This window comes from Gossypium hirsutum, chromosome D01, assembly GCF_007990345.1.
Source record: "Gossypium hirsutum isolate 1008001.06 chromosome D01, Gossypium_hirsutum_v2.1, whole genome shotgun sequence".
Taxonomy (NCBI): domain Eukaryota; kingdom Viridiplantae; phylum Streptophyta; class Magnoliopsida; order Malvales; family Malvaceae; genus Gossypium; species Gossypium hirsutum.
The window spans coordinates 29,229,023-29,241,530 of NC_053437.1; positions in this window are offsets into that span (position 1 = coordinate 29,229,023).

Consider the following 12,508-nt stretch of genomic DNA (forward strand, 5'->3'; position numbering starts at 1 on the left):
AGACAAAATGCTGCGAAATTCCGATACAGCAATATATCTACTCAAGGCAATTATAATTCAGAGAATATGATATACCCGTATATCCAGATGAGCTCCCTTACAATTTGCATGAAAGAGCTTCGTGTGAAGCAAATTTTCCATCCACATATTAACTTGCCATGCCCTAGAATTAATTTATTAAATTGTGCAAATTTGTAATACAAAGAAAATAAAGGCCTAGTGGTTTAGTGAGTTAATTAATTGTTAGAGGTCCCATGTTCAAATTCCCCTACACTTATTTTATTTATTTTCTCATCCTAGCCACAATTATTGACTATTCTAGAAGGTCAACACTTCCCCTTACCTTCCAAGTCTTTCCATAAAAGGGGCAGATTCTCCTTCCTTTTATTGAGTCAAACTTTCCTTCCACAGCCCCTTTTTACTTTCCTTTTTGTTCAAAATCCCCCTTTTCACTCCCTTTGTCCCAAAATTTACCCAAAATGAATTCTTGACTACCCTTGGCCGGCCCTAGCTCTTACAAAACCTTTCTTTTTCATTTTGTTACTCTCTTTTTTCTCTCATCTCCTTCTTTGTTGTCCACCACCTTCTCCTCCACCGTCGCACCACCGGCATCACCGCCATCGACCACCATTAGCTTTTTTCCCATTTTTCTTCTTTTCTGCTCCTCTTTTAAAAAAATCTTCTTGTAAACTCTTGAATTTGATTTTTTTTTATTAAAAATCATCTTTCAAATTATTATTTTATTTAACCTCTTTTATTTTTTGATTATAGTGCCTAATCCCCCTCTTTGATCAGTTTTCTAAGATTTCGTTGCCAAGCCCTTTTCTCTCCATTTAATTAATACTCATTCATCTCGGAATACGTGTATCAACTGTAGAAAGGGGTGATAGTTGATGATCTTTTTGCTGACTCAAGGAAAATCAGATTCATCTATTTCAAAGTGGAATCATGATCTAATCCATCAAATCTATGGTGTGCGGATTTCAGTGATATTATTCGATATTACGATTAAATAAATAATGATTAAGAATATTTATATATATAGTAATTGTATTGCTTATGGATATTGATATTTAATATTGTGATTATGTGAATACAAGTATATTCATAGAAATTGGTAAAATCAATAAGCAAGGATAACAAGTAAGTAAATCCCGAAATTCTGGGCTTTTATTTATGATTGGTTTTGTAACAACCCGTTTTCAGTGAAATAGGAACAGTGGTTTCAGGACCACAAATCTAATGTGGAATTATTTATTTTATTATTATTTTATTGTCTACAGCATGTTAGTAGTGTTGTATAAAAATTTTGTTAAGAAATTTTACCGTTTGCATGCTTAATTTGATAAAAAGAGCTAAATTGTAAAATGTGCAACAGTAGAGTTCTAATAGCTTAAAGTATTAAATAGTTATAGAATTAAAAAGTAAGATGACTTAAATGGTAAATAGACCATTATTAAAGATATTTGACTTTTATAGACATTTTATATGTGTTTTAAATGATTTATTAGTAAGGTTAAACTTGTAAATTAATAAATAACTTAAAATAAAATATATGAAAAGATGGTATCATCTTCTAGTTTTATTCTCCCACCGAATTTTTGAAGGAAAAACACCATTTTTGGTGCTTGGAAGGTTCGGCTAGGTTACCTTGTGCATGTAAGTTTGTTTTTGTCCCATTTTTAATGATTTCTATGTTTTTGAAGCTGTTGTAGCTTAATCTAGCTAGCCCAAGGATTGATTTGCAAAATTATTAAAAGATTTAGGTTCCGCCATGAAGGAATTCATGTTTTTTATGAAGTTTGACTGTAGAAAATGAATCATTGTGGTTGGATAAACAACTTTTGTTAAGTGATTTTTGATGAATTTGTCAATTAGGGATTGAATTGTAAAATATGATTTGTAAAATAATGAAATGTTTGGGTTGTTAGGAGCTTGTATGAAATTTGGCTAGGCTTGGGTAGGGATGAAACTGCATGAATTTCATTTTACGAGCTCAAGGACTAAATATTAAAGAAATCAAAATATTTGAGGCAAAAGTGTAATTTTGCAAAAATATGAATTTGGATGGAATTGAATAGAATAGTTACTAAATTGGTTGAATTTATTTAATTAGATCAAGATAAACCTCAACCGGATTTAAATTGAGGGAAGGCGAAAGTCATGGATTAACCGATCGTACTCCTTCATGTTGGTGTCGATGTAAGTTCATAGTATTAAAATTATATAGTTTAATTTCCATATGTATTATTATTTTATAGTTAAGTAATTAACTGTTACGTAAATTATACCCTGAACGCACTTACATGCCCCTGTTGTACTTCGATACCCCTGAACACACTTACGTGCCCCTATTGTACTTCGGTACCCCTGAATGCACTTACGTGCCGCTGTTGTACATCGGTTCCCCTGATCGCACTTATCTACCCCTGTTGTACTTCAGTACCCCGATCGCACTTACATGCCACTGTTGTACTTCGGTACCCCTAATTGCACTTACGTGCCCCTGTTGTACTTCGGTACCCCTGTTCTACTTTGGTACTCCTGATAGCACTTTTTTCCCGTGGTTATGTTTTGATAACATTAATCAAATAAAATAAAATTTCATGCATTTAATCTTAAGTTAAATGAATTGCTATGTACTTACTAAGCTTTATAAGCTTATACATGTTTGTGTGTTGTTTTGTAGATTTCTTCTGCTGACTGGGGACGTATTGAAACTTCAGCTCACACAATCCATCTTCGTTAGTAGCTTTTAAACTCTTTTGGGATTGTGGCATGTATATGTGGCTATAACTATATATGTATAAGTGTCTAGTTAATTTTGGTGTAAAAAATGAACTACTAAGTTATATGTTTAGATACTTTGTTTCTAGGTTATATATGTATCTTTTGACTTGATAAAAGGATATGGATACAATCACTTCTGAATGGTTTAATGATGAAGAATTTAAGTTGTTATGCTATTATTTATGTTGAATAGGTGTATAAATAAATAACGATGAAAGACTAGTTTAAAAATGTATGTTATGAGAGTTATGTGATATGTTTGAAATGTGTTGATTTGGTATCTTTACTTTCAATGGCATAAGAGTCTATTAGTGCTAGTAGTGGAATGATGCAAATGGTACCTTTTTGGTGTTTGGTTGTTAGGTAATTTAAGTGGCATTTGATAAGGTAAGCTTAGTTTTGAAAGTAGTTAATACTATGGTAAATTTAAATATATGGTTATACATGGTTTGATATTATAATTGCGGTGCCTTTGGGCATATTGGTTGGATGTGCATATAACATATTAGGATTGCTTATTATGCTTCGTTTTTATGAAATTTGAATGCTTGTATATATGTGCAAATTTGGATGTAGGTTCAATGTTTAGATAGGTGAGAAAAATGGCTTGAAAAATGACCTCTTTTTGTCCACACGGGCATAGACACGGGCGTGTATGACACACAGCCAGGTGGCACGGCCGTGTGTCCCCTGTAGCTTTAAAAGGGTTGCAAGTCAAGTTGTTACACGACCTAACAGACGGCCTGGCACACGGACGTGTGAGGTTACTTCGAAGGGTACATGGCCTGGCACACGGACGTGTGGCTTGGTCATGTGACCCAAGTCAGTGAGTTACACGGGCTGAGACACGACTGTGTGTTCTTACTTCGAATGCCCACACGACCTGAGACACGAGCATGTCTCTTGGCCGTGTGACCCTTGCAGTGCTGAAAATTTCGTTGTTTTCTGAAAAATTTGTATCACAAGGAAGAAAAAGGCCTAGTGGTTTAGTGTGTTAATTAATTGTTAGAGGTCATATGTTCAAATTCCCCTACACTCATTTTATTTATTTTCTCATCCTAGCAGCAATTCTTGACCATTCTAGAAGGTCAACACTCCCCTTTCCGTCCAAGCCTTTCCATAAAAGGAAGAGATTCTCTTTCCTTTTATTGAGTCAAACTTTCCTTCCACAGCCACTTTCTACCTTCCTTTTTATGCAAAATCCCCCTTTTCACTCCCTTTGTCTCCAAATTTACCCAAAATGAATTGTTGACTATCCACCACTTTCGGGTTTTTCGATTATTTTTAACACTTTTGAAGCCATTTTCTTCAAATATGTTCCCCTCCTCCACCATACTCGGCTACCGCACCTCTTTTCTTCCCCACCGCCACCGCCACCGCCACCATGTCGTCGCCGTCAGCCACTGCTGGTTTTTTTCCCATTTTTCTTCTTTTCTTCTCCTCTTTCCAAAAATCCTCTTGTAAACTCTTGAATCTAATTTTTTATTATTAAAAATCATCTATCAAATTATTATTTTATTTACTCTATTTTATTTTTATTATAGGGCCTAATCCCCCTTTTTGATCAATTTTTCGAGATTTCGTTGCAAAGCCCTTTTCCCTCCATTTAATTAATACTCACTAGTTTCGTAATACGCACATCAACTATAGAAAGGGGTGATAGTTGACGGTCTTTTTTCTGACTCAAGGAAAATTGGATTCATCTCTTTCGAAGTGGAATCGTGGTCTAGTCCATCAAATCTAAGGTGTGGGGATTTAAGTGATATTATTCGATATTACTATTAAATAAATAATGATGAATAATATTTATATATATTATAAGTGTATTGCTTATGGATGTTGATATTTAATATTGTGATTGTGTGAATACAAGTATATTCATAGAAATCGATAAAACCAATAAGCGAGGATAATAAGTAAATCCCAAAATTGTATGATTTTGTCGTGCGATTGGTTTATTAGATGATTGTAAGATGTATGATAATATATGATTTCCATCACTCATGTCATGTGATTTATGGCTTATAAAAATATGGTCTACTTATTTATATGGAAATAATATATGTTACTAAATTTTGATCTAAGGATTTGTATGTTAATTATGCCCTACTATGATGCTCTGATGTTCTTGATAAAGCATGCTATTGTGAAATTATGTGTAAAAATATGAGATCTGACTCGCATGGTAAGCATGTCATACTCTGATAATTTGATTCGCATGTAAAGCATGCTACTGAAAAATTTGTTCTATTGCCATAACACATGCATGGGGTGGGAAAAATGTATGAAAGAAGTATCTGGCGGTAGATCTGCATTTCTGGTGGTTCGACCACATTTTGGTGGGTTATTGGTTGGATGAGGTCTTGGGAACTCTGTATAGTGTGTAGCGAAGTTGGGTAGGATTTAAGTTCTAATATTTGTATTGTATTCTGAAAATGTTGCATTGATTATGTCATTACACAAACTGCCATATCTGATTTATAATTAAGTAATTTATATATGTTATAGACTGATTAATATGATGTTCTAATGAATTATTTTGTGAAATAATTGTTATTTAAGAATTATAGTGACCTTTTTTTACCTCACCTCCATTCAAACTTTGATTTCAGATAATCGAGGCTAGGATGGGCTTGGCTACGGAGGTACTCTTGGTTATTTTTCGAAAAACCTTACAAGTAGTGGTATTGGACATTTTGGTTTGTGTTCATGCTTTATAGAATTTACTTTTGGGACTTTGGTTTGGATTTTTTATTTGGGAACTTTGGATAATATTTTGGGGTTTTTCTTTTCTGCATGATTTGTTATGTTAAATTATAATTTAAATAATTTGAAGAAATAAAACTAAAACGACAAAATATTTTTATAAGATATTTATTAGACTCCAATAAACAGTTTTAAACTCAATACTTGATTTTGAAAACACATCACAACATGCTTGAAAAATCGATGATTTCCAAAGTATCAATATCAATCTTATGATTTTTCAAAATGATATTTTTCGCTACGATGTTTTTTTTTGAATCTTAAAATTTTTTATTTGAACATAAGATAGAATTTCTAAAATGTTTTATTGGGCCATCATCATGGCCAATGTAATCTTCAAGATTTGGCCATAATGTTTGGGCTGGGTCTAGGGGCTTACAGAGCTGCTACTGGACATGTTAGACATGATGGCGCAAATGATGAAAACACTCCAACAGATGTCTGAGACGCTGCCTCCATGGGAAGATATTGTGCATGATGTTCCCAACTTTAATCATGAGGACAATCGTACTATCATCAACAACACTTCATTAGATTATAAAAGTCAACAAGAGTTTGGAACCGGAGATCATGGGGATGAATTGAAAATGGCCAAAGCAGTCTCCAATCCAACTGACGTAATAGTAGACATAGATTTAATAATACTAACTAACATTGAGCTTCAACCATTTCTGAATGAATGTGTACAAGAGCAAATACATTTTCTAGCCATAACTGAGAAGATGTCAACCGAAGAAGTCGATGAGTTCGTATTATTCTCAATTAATGATGGAGGTAAATCTCATGCAATCAAAGCTTCACATGACATGGGAATGAGGAAGCTTGCGATAATAATACCCCAAAACATAGTTTGGGGTTAGCTTGGATTTGGCGTCAAGTGGCTCATAATATGGATTTCATGCCGTTAAAAAATAAGGTAATATCAATGGAATCGATCGAAGGTGTTGGTTCATATAAATCGACAATGGACACAAAGGATGAATCAAAGTGTTGAGAACTAGCTTGAAATTTTTCTATGGTGGTGTCACGAATTGTCCTAGGTTTTGAAGGACTTCTATTTTTTATTTTAATTTTTGTTTTCTTCTCTTTTTTTATTTTTTCTATTTTAATTTTAGCATTAATCTTATTTCTTTTAGTTGTTTCCACAACAGGTGTTGAAATCATGGAGTGAGAGAACTGAAAAAGAAAAGAAGTCGAAAACTAGACCTAATGTTGCGACGTTGCACCCCATTGTCGCAACATCCAATCCAGAACATTACACTTGCAAAAAGGGCTAGGTTTCATTCGAAATTCTTTATTTAGATGTTTTGTTAAACATTGTCAACACCTATTTTTCCTATTTTTTTTTATTTTTTTGATATTTATATATAGAATTATATTTCATATTTTTTTCCATAATATTTTTTGTAGGTATTTTCCCGTTCGCTTTGTCACACTTGGTTTCCGTTAAATTTGAAAATTAGGAATATTTGGGGGTTAAATTTAAAGAAACCATAAGTTCGTGGCCTCTATTGAAAAATTAGGAAAAGTTGGTACCTTATTTGGACATGGTTGAAATCTAATGGTGGTCCAGTTAAATAATTGAAAAATGTCCTCCAAGAGAGATTCATCTCAATTCTGTTTTATTTTCCTCTCTTCTTTATCTTCTTCTTGGTTGCTCCGAAGAAGAAATAGTTATAGTAAGGTTTGAATGGACGTGATCCTTTAGAGACAAAAGAGTCCTTTAGAGTATTTAACGTTAAGAAAAAAATTTAAGGGTTTCAGAACCATTTTTAGCATTTTTCTTGTTTTTTGGAAAACTGAGCTTAAGCTGAAAATGTTGAGTTTAACTTATGGTTTTGGTTGTAATGCCTAGCTACCAGGAGAAATGGAATCTTTGGCATTTGGAGAGGCTAAGTTGAGGAGGAAAAAACATCAAGTGAGTTTCTATGCTTCGTACCTATGATGCGGTATGTTTGGCATGAATCTAATTTGAGTCTAGAATGAATTATGTTATGATGCATGATCTCTGTTGTTTTTGGGTGCTATGTTTGCACATGGTCGAGTAGGTAATTGGGTATCCAAAAGTATGTCTGTATGCCTAGAATAGTTGTGGTAACATATATCTATGTTTGCGTACTACGTGTTATTAAGGTTTTATGCTCATATGCATGTGCATGCGTGTTTATAAATTGTGGGGTATAGAGGGAAATTATTGCGGGATAGATTAAGCTAGGATTTAGGAAAGGGAATTTTTTTTAGATACTGTCCCACCCTAAAAGCGATGGATCCAAGAAGGTGATTAAGTTATGTATGTAAACTATTTTGGCGCACTATTGTAATAAAACCCACCACCTTGCTGACCTATTGGTGGGTTAGAGTATTGATGCATATTATCATTAAAGTATCCAACCAATGGCAGTATCTAAGAATTTAATTACAGGGTATTTTCAAGTGAAGAATGAATACGCACTAGAAGAGTACGCCTCAGAGTTTTGGTTGGGAACAAAGAGCTTACCAAGTGCATGAGAATATTGTAGGAAACTTAATTATCTTTAAGGCCACACCATACGTGAGTCATCAACAATTATAGTACGCTCGGTTTATACAAACATTGTTCTAGTTGGCTCTCGTAACGAGATTATTTTGGAGTCCATTGCATTAATTTGACCCTCCCCTGACTGGTCCAACAATAACGAAGATCTTCGTTTTACTCTCATTTCCTTCCTCTAGATTTTTGTGGGAAAATTAGGAGATTGAGTTAGGTAAGCATCGTAACTTGTCAAATTCCCCACTAGGGGGGATAGGAAGTTTATATCTAGTGAGTGGGAAGACATTCTAGATGATATTACTTTCTACTTTACGTTCTGCTTCTTCTTTCAAACCTAAATGTTCTTCCCTTCTTCGTTAAGCAAAAGCTAAGATTTTCTTTAATCAGTAGACGATTCAACCTTCTGGTAAGTCTTATAGCTTTGTACTTACGATTATAGCAGAGGAAGGATGTTAACAGATGTAGGGACAATAAGGTATGAGTGGAAGGCCTTGCTCAAGGGTCGCATGCGGTTGCAAAAATAGTAAGTTATCTGTAATAGAGATTTAAATGGAAATTTTATGATATTTTAAGCAATTGTTGCTACTGGATTGGGAAGGATAATCAAAAAAAACCTTTAGGTCGAGGTAAAAGTAGGTATTTGGTAACTCTCTAGACCCGTCACCTACACGTTATATTATAATGATTCTCTGTATGATTGACATCCATATAGATAAGCATATCTCTTTGAGGAGTTGCAGTATGTATGTAAGTTTGTGTGTTTTCTCTACAACATTTGTATGTATGTACTCACGTATATAATGTGATGCATGAATATGATGATGTGTGGTAAGCATGCCTGGGAAATTATGTGTTAGGAAGTATGATTCTATTAATATTATGCGTCAAATTCATGTAAATACATCCATTATGTTATTTGAGTGATACACGACCAAGTATGGTTAGCGATCAGGGGGTTTGGGTAGAATGTCGAGAAAGTATGTGGTACGGTAACAAACCCAGTGGGGGTACTTTGGTGACGTCCATTGGGGCAGTAGACATTCGAAAGAGCCAATATGGGAGATATATGAAAAAGCCACGGCCACGGCACGTTCTAAGAATGGTGAATGAGTTGCATTTCTCTATTAGGGTTTATGCGTGTCCCTAGGCTGATGATGGGAAAACCTCAAGTGATGTTAAGTTTAGGAAAATTCATATCGTCAAACACGACAGTTTATTTGTTTCCTTGGTGGCAAACAAACCAATCGTTTGTGGCAAGACATCTTGAAAGCCTTTGTGGCGAATTATTTGGTAAGAATTTGTGGTAAATCATTTGTAAAGCCTTTGTGGGGGAATTGTTTGGGAAGAATTTGTGGCAAGAACTGGGTATGCCTTTGAGGCATTTTTTGAAGGAGATCTTGGCAATGTACCCAACTGATGAATCCGCTCTAATGAACTTTCATGATAGAGACCTTGGCATATCTGAAATTCTAGATGGTATACATGTTCGTTTGTTCTATAAATTCTCATATTATGTATCGAATTCATCTGGATTTCTGTTGTATGATCAGAAATATGGTAATTATCAGACCAAGTTCATTTGCCTTGGAAGAATCAGAGGTACGGTATGACTAGCGACCTTATAATACGCTAGAGCCAGTATAAGAATCCGATAAGGATATTATCTACACACACATTATTCGAAAAAAATATATTCATCTTCTGTCTTAAAAAGAATTTGTGAGATAGGGTCTGAAATAATGAGTGAAGTTTTTTATCCGCCAACCAAGAAAAGTGTGTATAAGGTGGATAGTTGTGGAGATTGGCGTATGGTTATCTGCCAAGAATTAGAAAAGTATCAATAAAAGTAAAAAAGGAAGTCCAAAATTCGACGAGGATTTCAACATCACTTAAAGCTAATGATGGTTGAGATTCACTAATTTTTCTTAAACTTATGGACGTCTATTTGTAATGCATATTCTTGGGTTGAACCAATGCGTCTAGAGGGACCAAGCAAGGAATGCGCCAATGTGGCAATTCGAGGAGTCATATTATGCATACAAAGGGACACTTTTGGGAATCTTCTTTCAAATGATTAATAGTATTACGCCACAATTAAGTATGTTTTAATAAAGATTTTAGGAGTCTTATACCAATATTTGAGAATCTATTGTAATTATTAAACATTTCAGTCAAAATATTTTGACTTAGAATAATAAATAAATAAGAGGCGTGTTCATTAGGGTCTTCACTAGTCTTTAAATTACAGTATTAGCCGTTGAATCACAAGTTATTAATAAAAGCTAAAAATGGAGTCATTAATGGTGGATTCAGAGATTTTGGGTAATATTATGGTTTTAAAGTATTTCTCCTGTTAGTTTCAATGTGATTAAGATGTTTTTAAACTTACATTGAAGTGTCATTGATGATTTCTCATGTTTTAATGAATTTTTTGAAACTTGCCTAAAAGATGTCGAAATATATCAATACCATAAACTGAGAATTTTAGTGTAATTTAAAGATTGAGGAACTAGGCGTAGATGATTAATAAGATGAATTGAATTCATTTTAGGAAAAAAGGTTAAGCGTAGACCGAGTTATGAGCATTTTAATTTTGTTACGTTAATAGTTTTGAGCTACTTGGGAACTCAACTTAGGCTCGTGTTTTGGTTGGTTTGAGTGAATCCTTGGTCGCTATTTGACTTTGTTTATTGAATAATCATTGTGTGTGGAGCCTTGGACTCATTAGAGCCTTCAACCGATTAAAGAAAGAGCTAGATTGAGATTTTGGCTTCTCAATGAACGCATTATGGATGAGTGTTTGGAATCATTACTCGTAGTGTAACGCCTCACTTAATTTATTTTTGTTTCTGTAAATACCTGAAAAATATGTATCTACTTTAGCGGTTAAGTGTTCTGGGTGTGGGTATGAGGTATTGGATTCAATTCTCCCTTTTGAGAAATTTTGTTATTTTTAGATCCAAACTTTACCCTTCTTGAGTGGGCTTATATAAAATTGTTTGTTAATCCATATTAGAATGAGCCTCCTAGTTCGAGTGGTAAGGGAGTTACTGTGTTAGAGGTCCTGTGTTCGAATCCTTGCATGAGCGTGGATGTTATTTTTGATCGATTGCATGATAGAGTTTCGGTGGTCTTGGGATTCTGAGGTAATTAAGGTTGAGTGGTTAGTGGGGAGTTGGGATTTATCAAATATATGTTTTTTTTTAAACTTTTCTCTCTCTTCCAGAAAAGAATTCTGATGTTTCTTTTCCTCCCCTTTTGGATTTTCTACCAAATTTTCTTTATTCTCTTCTTTTTTGATTCTGTCATGTTAATTTTGGAACAATTTGTCGTGTCACGATATTTTAGTGTTCTTTGCGCATTTTTGGTAAGTGTGGTAAGTGTGGTTATTGTTTTGGTTAGTGACTCATTGGTTAATGGGGATTGTTTTGTGTTTAGGAGAATATGAAGGGGCTGGGAGCTTCCAATCGGTGCTTTAGTTGTGCAGAATCACTATTGTTTCTTAGAAGGTAAGGTTTTGGTTGTTTATTGGAATGAACGGAGCCTTGGGTTCAGTTTTAGTACCGATTTAAGCAACTAATTCGGTGTAGGTGCTGAGTGGCTCGGGGGTGTTTTCACATCAAAACCATACCAAGTGTCTCCCCAAAACACAAAAAATTGAGCTTCGGAAAAAGCTGAAAAACCTTTTTGTCAATGCCAGACGGGCGTGTGCATGGCCGTGTGGTTGGCCGTGTGTGAGACATGGTCGTGGGTTTGACGAGGGCATGGCTGTGCGCAAGTCACGACTGTGTGGTGGTACGGGTGTGGCCGTGTCTTATTGTACATGACATGAGATAGTGGTATGGCATCCCGTATTTGGGCTTGGTGACCATGTCGAGTATAAGGTGTTACATGCCAGGCTTCTTGGAATCACTACTTGTTGATACTTGGTGACCATAGTGATTTTGGAAGCCGGTAGGGTGTATGGTGACATCCCAGCTAAGATCTGTTAGGGTAATGATGTGCCAGCAATGCCTATCACATATGCAATGGAAAAGGAATTGTCTGTACACCGTAGGAAAGCATTATCCAATAAGTATCAAAAAGTAGTGATGCAAAGAAGCTAAATATGAATCACCCTATACCCGGCATGGTCATCAAGCCCGAATACGGGATGCCACACCACCATCTCATGTAATGTACAACAAGTAAAGGTCCTAGTTAAGATCTATTGGGGTAATGATGTGCCAGCAATTCTTATCACATAGATTGTTTGCCTTTTGCTACTACTTTTGCGTTTTTTTGCGGATCCGCTTGCCAACACTTGCATTAATCTTCTAACTCTTTTCCCCTATGCGGTTCACCTTAGTTATCATCTTGATGGACCACCTTATGTTTAATGTCCTGGCGAACTCCTCATCTTTACTATCCCGATGGACTACC